This window comes from Equus przewalskii, chromosome 19, assembly GCF_037783145.1.
Source record: "Equus przewalskii isolate Varuska chromosome 19, EquPr2, whole genome shotgun sequence".
NCBI lineage: Eukaryota > Metazoa > Chordata > Mammalia > Perissodactyla > Equidae > Equus > Equus przewalskii.
Window position 1 is genome coordinate 48314453 of NC_091849.1, and position 11385 is coordinate 48325837.

Sequence of the window (11385 nt, forward strand, 5' to 3'; positions counted from 1 at the left end):
TCAATCTAACAAGTAAATTTAAATATGAATGCTTAATTTTGTGCCTTCTCTGTTCACACAATTTCTTCCAGAAAGAATGGAAATATAGAATCTACTGTAATAAAACTTCGTTTTTGCTCTCGTAGCACATGGCAGTAGTGTGACTCTCCTTTCAGTTGTCTAAGCATCTTTAAGACAGTTGTTTTAAAGTCTTTGTCTAGTAGATCTATAATCAGGTCTTTTTTGGGGGACAGTGTCTGTTAATTTTTTTTTTCCTTTGGATGGGCTATATTTTCCTGTTCCTTTGTACGCCTTCTGATTTTTTTTATTGAAAACTAGACCTTTGAATCTAATAATGTGGTATCTTGGAAATCATATTTTTCCCTTCCTCAAAGTTTGCTGTTTTCTATTATTGTTTGCTTATTGTAGGCTGTCTTTGTGCCAAGGATCAGCCTGACATATATACTTAAGTTCTTCTTACGTCTTTTCTGAGCATGTGCCTTTCCCTGGGCGTGTGTGGTCACTTTCTAATTTGCCCCATATATGCAGTTGCTTTTGAATCTCCTAATCTTTAATGGCTGGCTCCAAAAGAGGAAAAAAGAAAAGAATAAAAGAGGAGGAAGGGCATCAACCTTTCGAATCCTCTGGAAGTCACTTCAGCTGGAAGGGGAGGAGCTTGCAACAATGGAGGGAGGTGCAACAACAATGACTGCTCTCCTCTTTGTCCACCTCTCTGAGATCAGATGCACCAAGCAGCAATCAGAGCATAGATCTCCGATGTTTGGAGGACAGGGTTCTTTTTGCCTATCTTGGCTCCTGGGAGCTATATGCTGGATGTTGCAGGAACATGTGCATAACAACTGTTCGCTATATGGCTGGGGATAGGAGATACCTAGGTGCTCCTGTGCTATGAGCTGAAATTGGCCAAAATTAATTACAATTTACTGTCTAAGCTTTCCCATGGAAGTTGGAAACCTTCAATAGACTCCAGAGTTCCAAAATAGTTACATCAGACAGATTCTACTAGTGCACTTGTTGTCTAGATGGGGAGACAAATTTCTGGTGCTTTCTACTCCTCTGTTATTCCAGAATCCTCTCTTCATTTGATTTTGAATGCCAAAATTTTTATATTTGCCATATGTGTGTTCATGTCAGTGTTGGATAGAATCTTCCACTTTGTAGTTTCTTTTGTTTTTTGTTTTTGTATTTGCTTTGGTATTTTGGAAAATTTACATGCTTTTTCAAATGGTTATTATTTTATTCCACTCTTCAGGTTTCCTTTTAGAAAAATCCAATTACATATAAATTGAATCCTCATTGCCTGTGTTTATATAAACTACTTTATTTTTAATATTTAAAAATATTTTTCTTTATTTATGTATGATTTTCCTTTATTCATGTCTATTGGTTTTTAAATATCTAGTCAACCTTTTACTTTTTAAAATTTGTTCTAATTTTGACTTCATTTCTGAATTTAAAATATTTACTTCTGAGATAGGTCATTGCACACTTTATATCAATGTGCTGCTAAGCACTGTAATTTCTGAGCTTTTTTATTTCTTGTTTGCTCTTTTTAATCAAAATTTTAGTCATTTTATTAAAATACTTTAATTTTATGTAGAAATATTGATATAATTTTCATGTAGTTTGTAACAATATTTTTTTCTATTGTCTATTACAATGATAAGCTCATGTTTATGCCTTTTCTTGAGTGGATTTGGATCATATGTGATTATAAGTTTTGTTCCAAAACAAGGTGGTTTGACTACTTTTTTCAGTTCTACAATCCTTTGCACTGAAATTATGAAAAGTAACTATATCCACTCCAAGTAAGATACATTAATATATACAATTAATTTATATTTACTGTCATGAGGATATAATGAATTGTAGCCTGTCAGAAAGCATTGCTAGTTATGCATTGCCTCTCATTTTTGTGCATGTAATAATATTCATTATAAAAATGTTTCTTAACTGTTTTGCAATATTGCAAATAAAGATGGTAAAACTCCTTTTTTTTTTTTTTTGAGGAAGATTAGCTCTGAGCTAATATCTGCTGCCAATCCTCCTCTTTTTGCTGAGGAAGACTGGCCCTGAGCTAACATCTGTGTCCATCTTCCTCTACTTTATGTATGGGACGCCTACCACAGCATGGCTTGCCAAGCGGTGCCATGTCCACACCCAGGATCCGAACAGGTGAACCCCGGGCTGCTGAAGCAGAACGTGAGCACTTAACCACTGCGCCACCCGGCTGGCCACCTACTTTTAAAGTATTTACTTAAACTAGTGTTGAAATGTGGGTAGTCCATGTGTGCAAGACATATATGCCTATACAGAATTAAATGTGCTAGGATTTTATTAGAGGAAATGCCTGAAGGAGGGAAAAAAGAGAGGGAGTCATGAAAGGTTAGGAGAGACATCAGACTGTGATGCAAGGCTGATCCTGAGTGAAGCAGAGAGAAAACATTTGGATGGATGAATCCTAGGATGCTACATGGTCTAAAGATGGTTTAGCAAAACCAGAGAGGAGTAATCCCCACAAAATCAGCAATCTGAGGAATCCCGTGTCTCTCGGGAAAGTGTCTGCCTTCCTAAGTTTGCTACAACCAGTCATTCGCTGGCAGCATTCTGTGGAGAGTGTGGCCTCAGCACAAATGCAGAAATGGATCTCAAAGTCTATCGCCTGGGGCCCTTGATCAATTGTGGTCACATTTTCATGGCCATCTAATTCTGCCTTTGTTCTGTGTAGATTGACTTCTCCACCTAGGTTTGAGGAGCAGCTCCTCCATGATTCCATGGTCCTTCCTGAAGGCGAACTCAGAAAAGGATGTTGGTGGGATGAATCTCAGACTCCATCACTGTTATTGGTTGCTGGGTCTCAAATAGTACTTACCCTATCCTTCCTCCACGGTCCATTCTAGATACCCCTTACTCTCAGCTATCACATTAGAAGGTTTGGTGGCTTTTCTGGAGATGTGACCCAAGCCTTATGGCTTATGGGTTTGAAACCTTGAAAATAAGACCTTTCTAAACTGAGTGTTGCTGCACGTATCTATTCACAGTTACAATGGGGCAAGGGAATACAACAAGCGTTCTACACATTCTATACTCTTCAGTTTTCTTGCATTTGTTTTGGATCACTCATGAGGGGCATCTGCTTTTGCCATGTGAAGAGTCTGAAATCAGTTGAATCAAGATTCTTTCATTTGTTAATCTCAAAATTGTTTCTGAAGAGACCATGACAGGGTAGATCTATTGAAAACTTGTTTTCAAAAATTACGCTTCCTCCAAGTCTTTGGACTGCCGAGGGTTCACCATGAACTGCCTGTAGCTATTAACTCCCTGGCAGATGGAATTGGTTTTTGGAACCCTACTGCTATAGAATCAGCTCTTTCTGACTGTGTGTATGAAATCATCAAAGGAGGACTACAGTGCAAATTCACCATGTACCTTCACGAAAAACAGTTGTTTCTGAATTGTTCAAGTTTTAACGTTAAATTTTTTTTCTTTATTCTTTACAAAGGTATAAGAGCAGATGTTCTCACCTCTGGATGATGCTGTGAAATCATCTTGGTTTAGTTTCACATATTTCTTTATTTCATTCCGTCATCCATTGTTTAAAATACTTTTATATAATGGCCTACAAAATGAGTTACAGACCAATGCAGAAGGAAATCTTTTCCAGTTCATGGTAGATCATTCTATGCTGATCATTAAACCTTTTGTAATTCACATTCATGACCATATTGCTGTGGTAGTTTCTTTTACTTCTGGCTGCTAGAAGGAAAGAACAGATAGAATTTGTAATCCAGCCTCGACATATGAAGTGTCCCAAACTATGTGGATTTAGACCAGGAATCAGGAAATGGCTCTCAGGCCAAATTGGCCCATTGAACATTTTTGTAAATAAATGTTTTGGAACACAGCCATACCCATTTGTTTATACATTGTCTACGGCTGCTTCTGTCCGTGGCATAGTAAATTGAAACAGAGAGAGCAGAGGCCTGTAAAGTCCAAAATATTTATCATCTGACACTTTACAGGAAAAGTTTGCCAACCCCTGATTTAGACTTTTGCATTAATACTATAGATTATTTTCAGGAGAGAAAATGATAGCGCACTCCTAGATTATAACTTTGATTCTTATCTCTTCATCTTTCTGCCCTGAATTCCTCTTTAATCATCCTCAATTATTAATTCAACAGCTACTTATTAAGAACCTACCAAATGTTAAGTTTGACTTCAGATACCGTGGAAGGCAGAAACAATGGGGTCCATGCCACTTGCTCCAGTGTTATTTCTTCTGGGAAAATTTTCCCAGAAGTTTCTCACCAATATGGCTGCCTCCTCCTTTGCCTTCCTTTAGCTCCTTGTTTCATTCATTCAATTTTTATATCACTCTATCTTGTTTAGGAATTCTTGGAAATAATATCCTAAATCTTGACGGAAAACAGAATCGGTAATGGGCAAAAGTATCACAACCTCCAGTTCTGATTTTTTCACTCACCTATATTTTCTCCTTCAGGTTTAATAATTATATCTTCCTTTAAATGGATCAAAAAGTTTTGAAAATCTTTTCAACACAAGTCTGCCTTATCCTGATATAAAATATATATCAAAGTTATACAAAATTCTGACAGGTATTAGGAAATCTTGCAAGATGACAGGGAGGATGAAATTATAATTTCACTTCTAAACATATTGGCACAAGTCAAATATATATGGCACTTATTTTAGTTTAGTTCCATCAATATGTATTTTTGAATCATAAAGTAAAAGACATTATTTTATTATACATGCATGCCTCCAGCTTATACTTTTCCTCTCCAAATTTTGTGGGAGAAATGTATGCCTCTACATATTGCTTCTGCTACCACAGGCTGGATCTCATTGTAGCAGAAATAAGAGTTCTCTACATGGCTTGGAAAGATATCTCCAAAAAGGACAAATCTGTGTGCTTTTAGAGTAAGAGAAAGAGTGGCTTAAAGAACTAATGAGAGGATTATTTTACTTTATTTTATTGTTTCAGGGTAAAAATTGGAGAAAAATCCCCTCATGCCTTCCTTCAGCGGGGGAGGGGAAAAATAAACACTTTGAAATACTCCTAGAGTGTTCTGTTCTCCTTAACAAAGGCCTTCCCTTAAAGAAAACTATTTTACCAGAGCCTAACCATCATGGGTTTTACCAGAGCCTAATCAATAGGGGGGAAGGGAAATGCCCAATTCAAGCTTCCTTTAACCTACCCATCTCACCTAAGGGAGCTGGGTAGAGAAAACTGATAAGCACTTGTGAAGGTCACAGTCCAAGGCCACAGGCCCACTAAAAGACTGAGACCCAATCATAGAATTATAGCATACTTCCCCTCCCCCACACCTCACCACCAGATTAACAGGACCCCTGTATCATAATAGGAGATTACAGATAAAAGAAATGCAAGGCTTATACTATTTAAGAATGAGTCTCTAGGGAAGCCCAAAGACAACAGGGGAGGCCAAACGTGAACAATTCAGTCAGAGACACTCTCAAAAGGCCCAACATATTTTCCATATTAAATCACAAGTTATTTATCTTCTTCTCATCATTGTCCTGTCAGTCTGCCATTCATGAGGGATTAGATGAATGAATTCAATATGAGATGTGAAAGACATAGAAGATTTCATAGATGAGTAATAGGCAGTGGGAAAGATACTGTGGGTCAAGATGCCTCCTCATTCTACCCACTCCCCAGACAGATCAAGGAAATTCTAAGTACTCTTTCTCTGAAAACAGTATTCCATTAAATTATGTGACAAAATTTGCCACATTAGATCTTCCTTTTTTGTAGGAGGTCAACAGCCTCTGTTGTTTCTGTAAAGTGACTCTATTTACAAACAGTAGGGCCTGGTTTACTGGGAGGTCAGAGGGAGAAAAGAGCAAAAAAGTGGGACAGATCTTGAAACTGGGACAGACCTTGATGGGAGAACAGGTTAATGAAAAGAAAAAATTCCAGGATGGTGGAATCTTTGAGAGATGGAACCTCAGTTATGTTGCTCCTGGCCTTCAGTTTACAGAAGGGTGAAAAGCAGAGTACGCATGATTGAGGCATCTAGAGACAGCACATGAGAACTCTCTGCCTTTTGTGGAAGGATTGGTGCACAGAATGGTAACCAGATTTGTTCTATGTAGTTTCATTGAGCAAGACACAGCTAAGGATGCAAAAGTTTTTATCTGTATTTTCTTCAAGAAGTTTTAGCTTTTTATATTTAGATTTTTGGCATATTATGAGTTAATATTTATTTATGGAGAAATTGAGCCCAGTAAAAAGACTAATACAGGGCAAGAAGTACAAAATATGACAAAATAAATGAATTTTCTACCACTAGACACCTATTAGAATGGCCAAAACCTAGATCACTGACAGCATCAGATGCTGGCAGGGATATGGAGCAACAGGAACACTTATTCATTGCTGATGGGAATACAAAAATGGTAAGGCCACCTTGGAAGACAGATTGCTGGTTTCTTACAAAACTAAACACTCTTACCATACAATCCAGCAGACGTGCTCCTTGGTATTTACCCAAAGGAGTGGAAAACTTATGTCCATACAAAACCTGGGCACAGATGTTTATGGTAACTTTATTCATAATTGCCAAAACTTGGAATCAATCAAGATAGCCTTCAGCAGGTGAATGAATAAACTATGATTCATGCAGACAATGGGATATTAGTCAGTGCTAAAAAAAAACAAAAAAGAGCTATCAAGCTATGAAAAGATATGGAGGAACCTTAAATGCATATTACTAAGTGAAGGAAGCCAGTCTGAAAAGACTATGTTCTGTGTGATTCCAACCTTGTGACATTCTGGAAAAGGCAAAACTATGGGAAATAGCAGAAGTGTCAATCGTTAGTGGGGGTTAAGGGGGAGGGAGTGATGAGTAGGCAAAATACAGAGGATTTTTTAATGCACTGAAACTACTCTGTATGATACTATCATGGTGGATGTCATTATAAGTTTATCAATACCCATAGAATAAAAAACCCAGAGTGAACTCTAATGTAAACTATGGACTTTGAGTGATAATGATATGTCAGTGTGGGTTCATCAGTTGTAACAAATGTACCATTCTGGTGGAGAAAGTTGACAGTAGGGCAGACTATGCATATGTGAGGGCAGGGCTATAGTGGAAATCTCTGTACCTTCTCCTCAATCTTGCTGTGAACTTAAAACTGCTCTAAATAACAAAATCTATTAAAAATAAAAAATAAATTTAGAAAATGAATTTTTTTGTCTAATGGAGATGAGAGACTGTATTTAGAAGTTTGAGGGAAATACGTGGATATATAAAATCCAAATGAATGGGCATAAATTTTTTGAAACCAGTTATAGAAAGTGAATTGCAACAGCAATTAAGACATAAAGATTTAAATAAACTGAGGGATCTCTATTACAGACATTTCTGCAAAAAGAAGACAAGTGGCTTTACAAAGATAAGCATAGACTCTAAAGAGAATTTTTCAGAAGATTGCATTTTTCTCTGCAGTCTTGCAGTTAGTAATCTCATAATCCAAATATTTAAGACAAATTGTAGCACAAAAATTATAGTAAATTCTGTGTGATATAATACTATGAATTTGCATCTCCACATCAATTGAAAATGTCAAAAATAATGACTATAGCTTGCTTCGTCTAACCATTCATGGAATATCATAGTTAGTAAATAATACTGATATTGAGGGAAGTGGTCTAGTAGGAATTCTAATATTTTCAGACTACTAACCAAAAGGTGGCCCAAAGCTTTTTCATATTGATTGTGGTAAGTAAATAAATGAATTTTACCATTATCATTATGTGCTTGAATGTTCTATCTGATTCTTGTAGAGCCAGGCCTGTCCACCTAGACACTTTGCCAACATTTCTAATAGCTAAGAGACAGTTAATAATGGTACCTATTAGTGGCTATGTAAATTCAAAGCTAAAGCTATCATTAGACGTGGAGACTTGAGATAAGGCAAATCTGTATTGTTAGTATTGGCTTTTGTTCACTAAAACTCAATAGATACAAACATAACAAGACATAAAGAAATAGAAGCATTGAAAAACATACTCTTACCCTGCACACTCTTATTTGAACTTTTAGGTATTATTATTTATCCCGTAATTTAGTTCTCAGAAGATCATAAAATCAGACGCACATAGAATCTTCTCAAAATGAGAAACATAAGTTATGCTAACTTTATCAAATAGAGCCTCATCTTCTGGCAATTGTTAATGTTTGATGCTGTTGTCCAACAAGTCCTCCTGGAAATGATCTTATCCCTTGTATGGGTCTATGTTTGTTCCTCCTTTCCTTCTCTGAAAGTTTCTTACATTGTAGCTTTTCCATTTCCTGCTCCATAAATTGGGAATTACTAAAGACTATGTCTTTAGTTCTGCTCTTCTCTTCTATCTGTCTATCCATCTAGTCATTTGGTTAGTATTTGTTGAGCCTTTACTATATGTCACATAATCTGCTGTCCTCTAGGGAGACCAGGGAACAAAACAGATGCTTTCTACCTTCATGGAATTTGTTCAATACCAAATCTCATCCATTCTATGTAATGTCTTCCTCAAATTGTTTTTAAAAAGTGATTACCTCTTCTTTTGACAGTCATGGTATTTTATTTTCATTTCATATTTTTTTGGCTTATAAACAAACAGAAATTTATTTTCTCGCATTTCTGGAAGCTGGGAAGTCCAAGATGAAGGTGCTGACAGAATCAGTGTCCGGTGAGAGCCTGCTTCCTGGTTCATAGATGGCTGTTTTCTCTGTGTCCCCACATGGCAGATGAGGATGAGAGAGATCTCTGGGGGGCCTCTTTTATAAGGGCATTAATCCCATATATGAGGGCCCCACCCTCCTAACCTAATCATCTCCCAAAGGCCCCACCTCCAAATACCATCATACTGGGGATTAAGTTTCAACATATGAATGGAGGGGGGACACAAACATTTGGTCCTCAGCAGGCACAGTGGACTAGAAGGTGTCAGTGTCCACAGGGAATATGCCCTCATCCAGCCATTCTTAATTTGTGTGCAGAGTCACCTCCTGGGATTTTATATTAGCGACAGGATGTCATGTCAGGTTTGTAGCCCCAGGTACTCACCCTTGCTGAGTTAAAACAACCATCCCCCTTCCTATTTCCCTGGGAGTACTTCAGGGGTTGGGAAGCATTTCCATAACATCCTCAGAATACAAACCATCCTACTTTGTATCATCCCCTTTCCCTAGAAGCTTCTTCACCCTACACTTCTCAGTTTAGCTATAGTAGATCCAGATGTCCTTCTGCCTCACTTATTTTTATTTTTATTGAGGTATAATTGACATATAACGTATTGGTTTCAGGTGTACAACATAATGATTCAATATTTCTATACTTTGAGAAATGATCACCACCATAAGTCTATTTACAGGAACTCTCCTTCATTGCTGTTGGGAATACAAAATGGTACAGCCACTTTTAAGAAAGTTTGGCAGATTCTTACAAAACTAAACATACTCTTAACATACAATTCAGCAATTCTGTTCCTTGGTATTTATCCAAAGGAATTGAAAACTTATGTCCACACCAAAAACCCACACATAGATCTTGTTAGCAGCTTTATTCATCACTGCAAAAACTTGGAAGCAAGCAAGATATCCTTCAGGAGGTGAATGGATAAACTGTGGTACATTCAGACTGTGAAATATTATTCAGAGCTAAAAAGAAATGACATGTCAAGCCATGAAAAGACATGGAGGAATCTTAAATGCATATTACTAAATGAAATAAGCCAATTTGAAGGGTTGCATACTGTGTGATTCCAAGTATATGACATTTTATGATGAACTAATGTTGAATAACTTCTATTAATTGGTAGGAAAAAAGATAATCAATAAAAACATGGACCCAAGACTTAATTAAAAATTCACAAAAAAGCATATCTAATGGTTAATAAGTATGTGAAAAAGTTTGTCAACATCATTATTTGAGAGAAATAAGTAAATGAAAACCAACATGATGTGCATTTCCAAACACAGAAGAATGGCTAAAATTGGAAAAATGTGGACTAAGTAGAACTCTCATATGTTGCTGCTGGGAATATAATTTGGCATAATTCCTTTGGAAACTGCCAATATCACAAAAAGGTAAACATATGAATAACCTATGTTAAACTAATCCTACCTCTTAAGTAGGTATATGCCCCTTAATCATAAATGTATATGTAAATAAAATTTTTAGCAGATTTATTCATAATTTCCATCTATGTTGGAATACGTACAGAAATTGTATTTTGGTATGCTATGGGACCACTGAAGTAGGGTTCAAGATTTGAATCATACATCAAACTCACAAGACCTAATAAGTCTTATTTAACTCCAGTTTGACACACGTCAGACAATACCACCCTGTACATACCAGCAACATCTATAACTGATGAACACTCAGCTTTATTTTAGGTGACCTCAGGCACTGTACACAGGATATGTTTTTGTTGTAAGGTTAGCCCAAGGCTGATATGTATGCATATCACAGCAACATAAAAGAGCCACCAGATATATGGCTGTCCCAGCTTAAAGTCCTTACTAACTCCTGTAAGGTTAAGTGGCTAGCTCCCTTTCCTTAATGTGGCCTTAGTCTACACATTATAAGTTACTTAATAAGCAAGCCTGCCAGCCAAGGACACAGCCTAAAGAACATTCTTTGAAGAGTATTCAGCACATGTCAGGCCCTGAAGGACCATGACCTATTCTGAGAGTAGATGTTGCAAGATGTTTGAATAAGGGCAAATCTTTACACCAGATGATGCAATAAGGCCAGCCAGCTGCTTATCGTTTCCCTTAAAGGCCATCTTTTAGTCCTCATCAACACATGCTTGCCACCTAACCCTGGGGGTATAAATATATAATGTCTCTGTATATAGTATATATATTTATTACTCGATTAAAAGTATTTTTCCCAGAGTTTAGTTCATACAAGGAAACATACTAAGACTCTAATAGCTGGCATGATAAGAATCATCTGATGATATGAGGGAGTATCTTAAAAACACAAAATGAAATAATATGAAAGAAGTTAATTGTAATCATAACTATTCAAAGTTATTATTATTATTGCCTTAAACTACAAGGACTTTTTCCTCCTTAAAGTAATTTTCCTCTATTCTACCTTTTGGGATTGCTCTTCTCAAAAGACTGGCTTTATACTTGAATTATTTTTATTTTAAAAATTCTATCAATAAACAGAGGAAAAATATAACTAAAATGAAACAGTTTCAAGGACTCCATAGTACTTTCAAGCTCTTGCAACCATTTCCACCAGTTCAGGAATAATACCTTCCATCTTTCATCAACTCTCTCCCTACTCCTGACTCTCTTCAAAGAATGTTGATATACATCACCAATC

General features: G+C 36.6%; 1 long non-coding RNA gene across 5 annotated transcripts in view; it reads left to right on the plus strand.

Annotated features, from left to right (window-relative positions):
- Window positions 1-11385, plus strand: part of LOC139077355 (uncharacterized) — an 84090-nt gene that overhangs the window by 62618 nt on the left and 10087 nt on the right. The window contains exon 3 of one of the 5 annotated variants that reach the window (XR_011529796.1): window positions 2010-2202. The exons of 2 other annotated variants lie outside the window; for them this stretch is intronic. This is a non-coding gene — a long non-coding RNA (uncharacterized lncRNA). The remainder of the gene's footprint in view (window positions 1-2009; window positions 2203-11385) is intronic. 2 more of the 5 variants (XR_011529797.1, XR_011529798.1) reach the window with 2 other exon arrangements.